Source organism: Falco punctatus (assembly GCF_963210335.1).
Source record: "Falco punctatus genome assembly, chromosome: 4".
Taxonomy (NCBI): domain Eukaryota; kingdom Metazoa; phylum Chordata; class Aves; order Falconiformes; family Falconidae; genus Falco; species Falco punctatus.
The window spans coordinates 102,848,516-102,862,445 of NC_137583.1; the positions used below are offsets into that span (position 1 = coordinate 102,848,516).

At 41.8% G+C, this 13,930-nt stretch overlaps 1 protein-coding gene across 4 annotated transcripts in view; it reads right to left on the reverse strand.

Moving 5' to 3' along the window:
* The window catches only part of LOC308063196 (uncharacterized protein), a 251,665-nt gene that overhangs the window by 74,122 nt on the left and 163,613 nt on the right, over nt 1-13,930 (reverse strand). The window lies entirely within an intron of this gene.

Sequence of the window (13,930 nt, forward strand, 5' to 3'; positions counted from 1 at the left end):
TATTTGCGTGTGCAAAAGTTGTTAAAAGCAGAGTTAAAACGACACAGTAAAGGTAAGTGTTTATTTCCCAGGACAAAGTATAGAATGCAAACAGCTTTCCAGGAGAGTCTCGTCTTCCTTTTAAAAAAAAAAAACCAAAACAAAACAAAAAAAAGAAAAACCAACTAAACAAACAAACAAAAATTATCAAATACTGTTCTCCGATTCTCTACATGCAAGAGTGACCTAACTTTTTAAGGGAATTAGGAAAAAGCTCTGATGTATTATGGGAGGAAGTTTCACATTTCTGATTATTACGATGCACTTTGGGAAGCCCTGGTGAGAGCAGCAGGTCGTTGCAAGAGCTATGCTTTCTAAGGGAAGGACCTGAAGGACTTGGGAATAGTTTAACCAAGCCACAATATGCATGGGGTGGGGAGGAGGAGGAAGGGAGGAGATGCCATTTCCACCCGGAGGTACTGGGAGCCTGCAGAGTGCTGGGTGCAGGCTCTGGCATCTGGAATACATTGAAGCTGAGGGCTGAGACACGCTCCCTGTCCTGTTCTATCTGGGCACCACTCTTTAGAAAACATTTATGTAAAATTCAAAGCTTAAGGATCTGCCCAGGACAGCAATAAAACCTGTGAGAAAACAGAAGAAAAAAAGGGCTCAGGATGAGAGGAACTTCCCCCATGTGTGGGTTTTTGCCTTTTTTTTCTGTGTGCTTTTCCTTTTTCTTTTGTTTTCCTAAGCGAAGGCAGAGCTGATGAACCACAGGCTCCCCACCACTGAGTTTAGCCAACGAACACAATAGGACACCTAAACACATCTCTGCATTTCAGACCCATTGTGAACTTTATGGACCATGTTCTTCCTCCATCCACAGGGCAAATGTTCCAGGAGTGATTCACAGCCCTGCCACTTGGTACCAAAACATGCTCCCCTGAGCTGGTTAATTTAAGGCTGGAATAAGTCTCTTTGTGCTGACAACCTTTTTATGAAGGCAGCATAATCCCACAGAGCACTTACTGCAAGCATTTCAAATCCTGATGTTTTATAGTGTTACTTTTTACAACGTACGTGTATATTTGAGAGGTTTCTTTGATACATTCCTTTACCACAGTACAAAGCATAAAATACAACCCACAGAGCTTCCAACTTAGTGACATTGCTCCTTGCGTCTGTGTGCATAATGGCAATGTCATTTAAATTGTTTTGAAGTACAATTTACAGCATTAAATAAAATGTTGATTTTTAATACATTTCCAATTTCACTTTTGTACCACAGCGCAATTGCTGGAGTCTGTCTAGACAAAAAGGTAGTTTAATCCAGTAATCTTTCTATAAACCACTGAAATAATGGCATCTATTTCTGCATATGTGCCTCTGGAAAAACTAATAGAATTTCTGACATTTCTGGAGATACTAAAAAAGCCATAAGTGACATGCAAGTACTCTCCACAGAAAATTCTGAGGTCAGATGAGGAAACCGAAGTATTTTAACAGACTGAATAGCTTAAGTTTGCATATTATGACACTGAGTAACCATACTTAACCTACAGTTTTACATCTCTACCGTAATTCCTCTTAAAACTCTCGTTAGCAGCATAATAAATACTACATGTCTACAGTGACAGGCCTGGTCCTGACAGCCCTGACAGAAACCCAACAATCACGGTTCCTGGGGACGTGTCTCTTCCGTTTTAGAGGGCAACTTCACAGATGACATTACCTGTACAGCAGAGCAGGCAGCAGGTCACAGGACGAGAGGTGCTGGAGCACACAGGAGGTAATTCTACTTCTTTTGCCTCTAAATGAAGTATGCTGAGAATACACCGTAAGTTTAAAAAAAGCCTTGCTTCTTGTTCTCTTCCTGTGCCTAAAATCTTCAACTTGATGTACCACAAAAGCTGCAATTTCAATTGACTGTCCAGTAACCAAGACCAGATGGGCAAGTCTTTCATATGTAGCAAAGGGCATCAAAATATTCTGGAAGCAAGAAGCAGACCTGATAATTCATTACATCCGGCTTCCAGAGCAAAAAAATCCCAAGGAAAGCGGTGAGGGGGAAGGCATATAACTTACACTTCCAAGATAACAAAGAGTTCTTTCCATCCTGAGCAGTCCAAATCAGGACAAACTTTTGCAAACTGAAGAAAACCAAAAAATACAATTAAAAGTATGTGTATGAACTTGTGAAAAAAAACTGTATGCCTTTACTAGCTCACTTCTCTACAGTAAGATGCATTTCATACCAAATTTTCTGTGAAGGCCAAAATAAAATAAGTTTGGAGCAGTCAGAAGAGGAGCAAGGTGCGCACAGCCACGCAGTTCACCATATGCTCCGTGAACACCTATACAAAAGTGTTGTCTCCTTTAAAGCCATACTTAGTTGGAACTTTCTCCTGTGAAAATACCAAGCTTCTTGCTTTTCCAGTAGAATTTTTCTGATTAACAACTTCTCATCAAAAAACAAAACAAAAACAAAAAAAAGGGGGGGAGAGAAAAAAAAAATCCCTAGAAATCACAGATGCTGATGATCTTAGAATTAACAGCAAGTGTGAAACTACCCTGAGAGAGAAATGACTGCTCACAACTTTGGCTAGGCTCTCCCCTCCTGCAACTCACCTTAAGGTATTTATAACCCCATTAAGCACCTGTCAAACATATTAGCAGGGCCTTAGTTCACTACTTTCAGAGTTACAAATTTTGAAGGCTAAGGTTTATCATTACTCACTTCTGGTTTTTTGCATGTACACACATAGGTGCACCTTTTAACGCTCTCCTGCCTGGCACTCCCACAGATGTTATTTGGGACCATTTACGACTTTTCTAGTGCACCTTGCCCATTAGGTCTCTGATTGTTGAAAAGACATTTGGATGAGGAAGAAGTTGCTATCGAAACAGAAGGAGAATTATTATGTCCAAAAAAATTCTTCTACCTTTTTTATTCCTCTCCCCAAATATATTTCAGAAACTGTTCCTCCTCTGATGCTCAAGCATCAATGCATGTGCCACTGTAGACAGAATACAATGGCAATCAAAAAAAAAAAATCAACATGGCACAAATCCTTCTCCATCAAAAAAAACAGGCAGACATAGTTTTGTTCACAAGACAAATTTACATATTAAAGGCTGTATTTATCAATATTTGATTTAAACGTCTGTGCCTGCACATTTATTGAACAAAGCCAGATGGGTGCAGGCAGTTGCACATCTGTATTCATTAATAGAAAGGAACAGAGACATGCACAGCCAGCCACAGCAACAAATAAAGGAATGAAAAGTATTTGGTTGGACTGTAAGCATTTTACCTCTGTTCGTCAACAAAAAATGGAGCCTTCCGCAGGCCTACTTTGATCCTTAACTTTAAGGACCAAAGTACTTAAGTCAGGAGAGTAACTGATGCAATCAGCAGAGAGAGATGCTCGCAAAGGTGCTACAGCTCACTTAAGATATCATTAGGTAGACCTCTCCTCCTTGGCCACACAGGGAAGCTACAGTTCCTCAGGTAGCTGGGATAAATGTCAGCCTCGATATTTATCTGCCATGAACAAATTTGTGTTTATAGTCAACTAAAATGATAAAGTGCCTTCTATGGAGCAGGCTTATGTTATCACAAATGCAATTAAGTTTTCAAGGATGTTCCTAGCACTAAGGATTGAAGCAAAAATTTCTACTTGTCCTTAAAATTAAAAACTTAAGTGCACTTTCCTACTGAAGCTGTGGCTGCATGACTTATATGAGCACCACGCGCAATGGAAAAAGATGTTCAACCCAGCTTCTCTTACATGCAGTCTCTACTGATGGAACCAAGATGAAATGTATTCTACAGGAATTCATCCATTTATAGGACGAGACCAACTATTTGGGACAACCTACTTTTAGATACCAGACAAATAACCTTCAGACATGCTAAACAGCCATCAGTCTCACAGTTAATGTCAACGGGAAGAGGCAACTGCTCCCATCCAGATTTTCAGTAGCATCTAAAGTCAGATCAGCAAACCTCACAGTTTTCAAGAAACTCAGTTTTGAAACCAAAACTACCCAAGAAACTCCTAATTGCTAAGCATGGTAGGTACACAAGTTTTCAAATCGAAGATGTTTTCTTGCTTAATTGGGAGCTGAGTGCCTCACAAAAATTAATGGTTTCAAAGGTGCTGATCTCCCATAAAGCTTACAGTATTCTCTTAAGACTGTGGGCTGAGGAAGCCAAGTGGAGATCACTCTGCATCAAATGAAAAAACAAACAAATTAATGATTAGGACAGAGGACTGACACAGGCAGTACATGTTAACTCTGATGGATCTTTCTCAAAGGGGAAGACAAGAGAACTGGTGAAAAGCTGGTACTCTGTTCTGCCAGTGTAACACAAACAAAAAATTAGTCTGGCATTAAACTGAAGGTATCATGAGGAAAGGTCTGTTACACCTGCATCCTCCTTACGCTACTTGCACATGCTTGCAAATTAAATGGGATAATGGGACCTCAGTGTGGGACTTACAGATAATACAGCACCAGTGAGAGATATGCCAACTGCTACTGCATTGAAAAACATGTCTTTTAGATAAATGAGTGAGATCATAGATCCCAAACCATGCATGGTTTACTCTGAGCGAGAAGAAAACTCTATGCCTTTCAGCCTAGATCACCACCACTGATAGGTCTGCTTCCTAGAAGCAGAATCATACACAAAAACGTAACTGGATACATTACCGTGTGCAACAGAACTTAAAATTAAACACCGACATAATCGAGGAGTTTAGATCATAACAGCCTCCTGCCAGTCTACAATATTATGCTTAAATCTGCCAGTAGAACGTGGAACAACATAAATATTGCATCAGTGCTTTGGAGCTTACAGCATGTTACAACTTTCTTCACAAGGAATATACTTCACGTACTCTCCAGTGGGAGCTAATAGTAATTCAGCAACCCACTGAAGTGCTTTCTGCTGAATAAAGGCAAATACCTTAATGCCAGAAGGAAGAAGTTCATTTTTATATACAGGTTATGGAATAAAACCATCCAGCTTCCTACTTCTGATTTGCTAGGAAGGAAAATGGTGTCTCAGCTCCAGCACTGGGCAGCAGGGACCGGGAATCATTGTGCCTTTCACCCAAGAACACCATCTCTGCAGAAAAGCCTCAGCTACTTATCTTGGTTGCTGATCACCACTTCTGGGAACACAACAATGCAACAGGAAAGGCTTCAGTTTTGTTCCAAGATCCTCAATATAAAATGGCAAAAAAAGCACTTTTAAAGATTTTTAAAACTCCCTCTTTTCCAATTATTTTTCTGTGTCTTAAGGAATAAAATGCAAAGACAGAAGCTCTGCTGATACCTCATGCTGCCTGAGATTTTGCATCTGATTTTGGAGAGAGGGCCATTTCGATATGCAGTGCACAGAGTCCCAACCTGCATCAGCCTCCCAGAACCACCTAGGCAGGCTTCACACTGCAGTGCGGAGGGCTGGGCAGGCTCCTCCTGCCTCCAGAAGCTCTGCCGGTCCCTCAGCTCTCAGAGGCTCCTCTGCCCACTGAGGGTATGTGTACACCTGTCTGTGCTTCACACTCCTTCCCCACACAGACTCTGCGGGAACCCACACTGAAAGCTTCAGCCAGCTCGCAGTTACGCCCAAGTTTTAAATAGGCTGCCCTGACATCTTCTCTCACACACAACTTGTCTCCCAAGGAGGAAATTCAGAGCCAGATGAGAGGTGCCTGGGGTGGCATTTCTCAAACAAGCTTGCAGGAGCTGCGTGTGAGGCTCTCCAGCAAATTGTCAAACCTCCAGCTATAGTGAAAGTATTATACTGGCAGTTCTTTGAAATTATATGTTTCACGTGGTGACCACACATGAAGTCTCTCACGGTCACATATGGCCACCAAGGAAGGCATTACTCGAGGGTGCCTTGTTTACCAGCACAATTATATGGGCCTGGAAGCTGGAATGAGGAGTACTGGGGGGAGGGGCGCGGGGAGCAGAGTGTTTATATAAGGGAAAAACATCTCTGAGCCTGCCAGGATCACAATCCCTTCATGCCAGTGGTCTTGGCCCTCCTACAGTTTTTGTTCATTTCCTCATGGCTCTTTTGGAACCCAACATCCACCCATTCTGCCAGAGAGCACGTACTTAGTAAGAGGAACCTGATGAAAACCCAGAGAAATACCACTTCATCACTAACCAGCTTCTTCAAGATTTTTCCTAAGGGACGAGATCTGGTCTTGATACAGCTTAAGTCACAACTGTGTTTCTACACCACAGTAGCGCCTGAAGGGTACCATAAAGGTGCCTTCTACTCTGCAGAGGCAGGAATCATGGCAGCCTCATCAGTCATCTTCTGCATTATTTGCTCTTCACTAGTAGCCAGCACAGTCTGGGAAAGAGTAGACATTTCAGCCTGTTTTCCCGTGCCTAAGAACTACAATGAAAATTCCCCAAGCTCACTTCCCAACCAGTTTTCCAGCAGGAGCGGCTCCCAGGCACCACTCCTGCCCAGCCGTGTAGAGCTGTCCCAGGCTGCAGCCTGCACAGCCACAGCCCTTAGAGCCACAAAGAGGAGGCACCAGGCAAGTCTTCATCTCAGGAAGCCAAGGGAAAGCAGGTGGAGCCATGTCTTGTACTTACCATACACTGAAAGCAAAAATCTGACCTACCGCCAGGCCCCAAATCAGAGAAGAGCTGCAGCTTCTGATTTGGCTCAAAGAGACACTCTCATGCATTTTAATAACGCAACTCTCTACAGCGTGTCATGGTAGATGAAATCACATAGATTTCCCTTCCAGAGTGCTTTCAGTCACTTATAAATTTGCCAGTGTTGCTTAGGCCAAAGTCAAGGCCTTGGCTCCTACAAAGGGCAGCCAGACTGCAGCACCAGGATGTCCCTGTCCCAACACCTTCTCTCCTCCACTGCCCAGGGCAACCACCTCTCAGCAAGGGCCTGCAGGCTGCAGGCGAGCATTGCTCAGCCAAAGCACTGCTCCTCTCACGGAGAGACCTGAGGGGCAACCGGTTGTCTCCCGTTGCTCTCAGAGAGGGTGGGGTTCCCTTGAAGGTGTTTTGTAGATCTGTTCCTTATAGACGTGACACTAGAAGGCTGGATGCTTTGACTGAAGGATCAAGACTGAAACACTGGGCCTGGACAATTTTTAATTTCCTCAGCAGAGCTTCTCCAGCTTTTCCTGCTGTAACTGAAGAGAAGTCTGCCTCCACTTTTTCAGTGGGTCCAGCCGCTGCAAAAGCTGTTTTCCGCTTTCTCTCACCATTTACAACTGCCTTGTGCTACATGGTATACAAGTATATAAGTAATTAAACAGAAAAAAAAAAGTTCCAAATGTAAATGGGAAATTACTACCTTTGACAGTCAAAAAACTAGTCAGGTTTTCTTGCAAGTACATCACTCTAGAGCAATCAAAGTGCTTATTTAGTTTTAAGCCAAGCATGCAGGTAAGCTTGGTGCAATATCCTGTGAACACCTGAGATTTCACCTGTGAACACATTGATTTCAACTCTCTTCCCCCCCCCTCACCTGCACTGGATGTAGCCAAACATCTCTTGCTTGAGGTCTGGATCTCACACAGAGCTGTGGTCTCACAGATAATTTTGCATGTAAGGAACAAAGGAACAACCATCCCATGAAAGATTTGTTCCCCCAAAATATCTATATGCTTGAGTGGTACATCAGCCATCCTCAAATTAAGCAAAAGGTCACTGATTTGAATGGCAGTTAAGGAAGGTGTCCACGTCAAACACCTAGCAAGCTGCATACGCACCGGTCTGGTGCCTCACCATGGCACAATTCACTGCTAAGTACTGAGGGACTCTGCTTCAGGTTTTTAAAGCTCAAAAACCCTAAACTGCTCGTCTCCACAGAAAAAAAAAAAAATATCCCAAGCTAAAATTCTCCCCCTTGGGCTGGGGGGAAGGGCATGAAAGGCAGACTGTAGCAAAGCCCTTCATATTACAGGACTGATCCCACCACTCCCCTGCAAGCAGAACTGCCACACTGAGATCAGCATGTGCAGAGCCCAGGGTCAAGTTTTCTTCCATCTTTTGTTATAGACATTGGTTGGAGCAAGGCTCCCTTATCTGCACTTTTGACGAGTATGATTTGCCATTAAACTATACCAAGGCCCATGTGCTTCTCTCTGCTCCAACAACTTTTTAAGTTGTCCCCTGGAAATAAGAAATGTGCACAGTGTGTGTTGTAATCAACAGCACAGGAGAGTCCTGCTCCACTTTACACATAATTTACCCAGTCTCATTTTAAACAGAGACATCTGGCATAGACAGGAAAACAGATAGCTGTAGATGCAGATCTATAATCTCCGTTTATGGACACAGGGAGCCCTAGATCCAGCTCCCTCCTTCATCTCAGGAAGAAACAGCTGGGCAAATGTTTGGCAGTAGGACATTTTATAGTTTAAACAACACACACAATCCATAAATGCAATTCCTACCTGAGAAAATCCCACACTGTGCACTGACTGACATGTCTCCTGAGGTTATTTTAAAAGCTACTTGTGTCCTACAGGTTTATTTTGTTGTGGAGTTGTTCTTTAATCTCCCAGTACCTATACATCAGGACCACGTACCATCTGTCAGTTAGCTGATGGGCTGAGGCAAGATGATGGAGAGCAGAAAGCGATGAGATTTCACTGCCTCTTGTCAGTCACTGGGAGGGCATGCATTATTTTTCCCTGGTGGAACATATAATGAAAGGTTGCCCGCCGCCACATACAATGATGAGCTCCTCTGGATGTCTAATAATTTTGCCACACATTCAGGACTTTGGACCTCAGTGCAAGAATACATCCAGACCACTAGAAATGTCATAGTCATCAATAAGACTCACTCAGGGATGAGGGAAGAAGCCATAGCTGAAGAAAGAAGAATTTTGGAGAAACAACCTAGTCTCTTCTGAAGGTATATGAGACCACTTTTCCCTTTTTATTGCCATTATTCAGTGTTAACAAATAAGAGAGGCATTTTAAAATAGTTCATTGCTGGTTAAACACAGAGAATAGTCCCTAGTTCCAAACTCACAAGGTTTCAGACCACAGATGTTCTCCCCTGCTACAATGAATTCTAAAGAGCCTGACGGTGCCAGGACCCTTAGAGCTTGCTTGGCTTATCATTACTTCTATAGATTACATTTATGAAAACAAAGCAGGGCAGTCTAAACGAACTGCTTTTCTAGGAGCAAACACAAGCAGTGATGCTGCTTGCCATGGAAGGAAGCATTTTCAGTATCTTTTTTGCACATGACATGGCTTCACCTCTCAGACCTAAGCAACCTGAAATTTCCTATGCTGGGGCAGTCTACATTTTCAGAATTCACCAGCTGACAAGTAGGATTTTGTAGTTATAAAGAAAGCTTGCACAAAGCATATTTGGAAATGCAGAGCCCTAGCAGGAGCTCTGGGAAACATTTGAGCCCAATGCCTCAGAGCTACAGGGGCAAAAAGAACAGATGTAGAATTAAGTTGAACGCAGAGTTCTCGGTTCTGCAGTTACCAAAGTGAATAGGAGGAATGTAAAAAGGTAAGGGATTTATTTCAACTACGATCTCATTCCCTCTGTGTTCCTGCTAATGCACACAAGAATTTTGCAGTTTTGCTTTTCAATGGCTGCTGTTTCCATGGGCACAGAGGTAGTACTGGTCTGCACAAAGGCAACTCCTCTGGCTGTCCACAAAAGGCAATGGATATTTCTATCAATCAGTATTATTACACTAGTATTCACTAGTGTCTCCATATATAGCTACAGACCTTGTCCCCAGAAAAAACATTTGAAAAGACAGTATGCTAGTTCTGTCAGTAGTAGTACATTTATATAGACAGATGCTCAGAAAAGACCAATTTCTGCTTTATTTTTGCATGGTTCTTAGTGCTTGCTTTCTAAATGCACCCACACAGACCACAACATATGGCAAACAGCTTTTGCAAATATCACATTGTGGGGCGATGTTGAAGTTCACTGGTGATGTGGCTGTTGTAACATCTCCAGAAACCAAGACCAGTGGCCTTCTTCTTCTTCTTCTTCGCTGTGTAAGATAGCACAATGATATGCACTGCTTTTGTAGAAAAAACATCTGTGTCACTTTTGTTTGCTGAGAGTATACAAGCAGCTTCATGTCATCATATGAGTGTACAGGCAATTAATCCTGGCATTTCCATTAGCTTGTGCAACACAAGTGAGACCAGGCTGCTTCTGCACCATTACACTTACAGGTCAAGCCAAACTTAACCTCTCACATCTTAAATACATTTGTACTTTATTTTAATTCATCCATTACCAGTGATGAAAGCATCCTAGTTTCACAGCCAATTCAATTTTAAATTTACCTTCATTCACATTTACGTGTTGAACAAGTCACTTCAATACGCATACTTTGACAGGGCTTCTTTCATAACTAAAGATCTCCTAACATTTAAATGCCCAAGAGAAAACATGCCTTCTTTCAGATGTCTGCTTTAGATAGTAATAACTTCTACCTACTTCTCTTACCGTTTGAAACCTTTCCTTTAAAAACCCTCATACTCCAGCATCTTCCATTTGCATGAAAAAAAATCTTTTTTTCCCTTGTAAAAGATAAAGTTTAAGCCCTTATGAGCCAAAACCCAAATGACTCAAAGCAACCAGCAAATACAAAATCTATCTTAAAATTAAACAGCTTTGTGGGATTTTGAAGGGAGTGGGGTGGCCGTGTGATTTCCAGTTGCTGTGGCTGGCTTTCCTCAGAAGGGCAACCTGAGTTTTCACTGCCTGGGCTGAATCGCACATGATGCAGCTTTGGTGCTACAGTACCTAGGCTAACAAGGTGAGGTAAACGGATGATTTAAGAGTATATTTAGAAACCAAACCCAGAGCACTAAAAACCAGATAGAGTTTTCTGCCAACATCAGTGGAAAGGGAGTTGATGCCATGGTCTGTACTGTATGTAAAGACAGTAAACTCTCCGGTTCAGGATTCTGTAAATTCCCTGTTTTCCAAATTAACCTTTAAGAACACCGAGGGATAATTACTCTAAAGCAGGCTTATTTTCAGAGACATTCTTCAAATTTCTCATTGACTTCATTGGGAAAACAAAATACCCTCTACCATTTCCCTACACATATGAACAGCACACTTGCATACTTGCTGTAGTTGTACAATAGATGGTGGGAGCTCTCTGCCTTTGATGTCATCTTAATGAACTCAGTGTAACTGCCTTCGTGAAATAATGGCAAAGAGCACAGCAGTACTTAAACACAACTCAACTAAAGCAAGGGGTGCTCTGGTAGTGTGCCAGCTTCCCATCGCCAGGTCCTTCATAACTCTCTCTCCCTCTTTTTGAAACACTCCTTTTTTCTCCAAAATACAGGGCCAGGATCTCAGCTGATGTAAAATAATGTAGCTTCATGCGATATTTACTAAGCCATCAGTCCAGAAAAGAAGAGACATAAGCGTATCGCAGCCTTCTCTGTGTTCCACACTCAGTTGCTACAGCTGCCCAGCTCCCTCTGACGCCCACCAGCCCCATGTACCATACAGTGAGGTTCATTGGGTTCAGCATTGGTCTGCTGGGATGGGAATGGAAATTCTGCAGCTCTCAAGGCAACTTTCCAAAGCAAAACACTTTCTTTAATTAAATATGAAAAATTGATTAGCACAGCACTTGACTAATCTCTATGTTTATTTGATTCTTCAGCTCAAGCTTTCAGTATTTTACAATATTACAGGTTACCAACACACAGCTCTATTGCACAGACTAATAAACCGAGTGCAAGCAATATTTTGGGGTAACCACTTATTTGTGAATGTGTGGTGATTACTGTATTACAAAGTGAATGTGACAGGAAAGTTACAAAGAAATCATGCCTTTGTTGAAAGCTAAATTCATATCTGAAAACATCTCTCTGAAACTATGCACAGCAGGGTATACTTGTCATCTCTAATTTGGCAGTGATGGGCTTGGCTGATTGTGATTTAGAATTCAAATGTTCACTTTGTTAAGGGAAAAAAGAAGGCCAGCTCTTTTAAACCTGGCAACTGAAGTTAGATACTTAAATTTGAGTCTCATCAAAATGAAAGTGCCCTGGAATATGCTGCTCCTTTCATCTTTAATGGATTTCAAAGTGATTTCAATAGATTCCATAACTGAGAAAGCAATGCACAACAGCTCTCATATGACATCCAGTGAAACCAGTGACTGTTTTTGTGCAGATCTGACGAGTACTGAAGAGCAGGGCTGGGAATGGTGGGTATCGTCACGCTATGACTTTTAATCCAGCTCTGACAGTGCTCGCACCAACTAAAAGTTTTCTGATAAAGCTGAGACGATCTGAGCTATACCATTACATGATCAGAATGATTGTTTGTCTTTAGATTTCTCCCTAAATCACCTACGACCTTTGCATGCTATATAAATAAATTATAGCCAGTATTTTAGCTTCTTTCAGACACAGCCATTATAAGAATGTCACTGACATTTTAGTCAGGATATTCTATTTAGTTTGAAATATGATAGGAGACTAATGAGGTTTTAACCAAAGGCAGGCAAACGCTAAGAAGCCTGAATCCAAATATATCTAGGAAAATTAAAGGAAAAAGCCTATAAAGACTATACAGAGAGCAAGCTGATGGTACCTAATGTTGAGCACACCCTTCTTATCTGGAGCTCTAACATAAAAAAAAACCAATAGCAGGAGGACTGTAGCAGTAGAGATTTTGCGCTGGCTGCAGCACATTTACAGCAAGACTGAGTGCTACAGTAAGGGCACACTGACCGCAGCTGGTAAGTCCTTGGAGAAACAGGATCACATGTGGCAGGGTAAGACAACACATCCTGCGGTACATTTTCCCTTGGGCGCCAGGCGATACAAACCAGGGGATGAGCTGGACATCCCGCACGACAGGGCACCAGCTGGTGCTTTCCCAGCACCGAGCCCTTACCCCACTGGGGCAGAACCAGCTGCATAAGAAAACATTCTCCTGCCTTCTCACTTGCCTTTACCCAGCCAAGGCAGGGTGCAGCAACCTCCATGTCCTCCTACCGTTGCACTCTTTCATTTTTTATGGCTTACTAGAGCATCAATTGTGTAGTTCACCTAACAACCAGCCACTTCTTTTGTTTCTGCTTGCGAAAGCTGAATACAGAGGTCCTTCATACCATTAAATATCCGTCAGTAAAACAACAGTGTAGTTAGTGAAAGATTAACATATTCAAAGTATGTATATGTTCTAAAGCTAATTAATTTCTAAGTACAAGTCACTCATATGACCATTGGTTAGAACAACCTAAGAGCCATGCTTGAGCAGTATAAATGAAATTAAATTAAATACCAAATCTAAAGCTGTGCTTTTAAATGGTCCCCCCATAAACCTGTACGAAATTATAAAAACTAGGAATTAGGAACAAAACTCTGACTTGACATTCCTTTTCTTAATTTGAATTTAACTGGATTACACATGAATTACTAATTGCTGTTTCTAGTGACCCATGGTGATAATATGAGCTCTGTATTACAATGACCTGACATTTAATTAGTTTGTATGAGCAGATTATGCAAGGTTTTATCATAAAGTGATTTAAACTCAGATTGCCCTTGGTAATGCAGCATAGCAACAGTGAAGTCTACGCGTTGGTACAAACATAAAATTTCAAAGAGAATCCATTAAAAGAAAAATCAATTGATTAAATGTAAAATGAAAACAAGCTCTGCAGAGTATTAGGTACTAAATTCTATTCATCCAAGCTTCAAAGTTTGTGATCATCAACTTGAACTATGTAAAACAAGTATTAGTCACACTTCAACTACCAAATAACTCAGTCTGTATATTACTTGCAATTCAAAAATTTCCAGAAAGCTCCACTAGACATTGATATGCGAGTTACAGAACCAGCTAGTCTAGAAATGGGTTTGTGTGGAAAGCTTTTGCATGACTGGTCCTCGTACAGAGT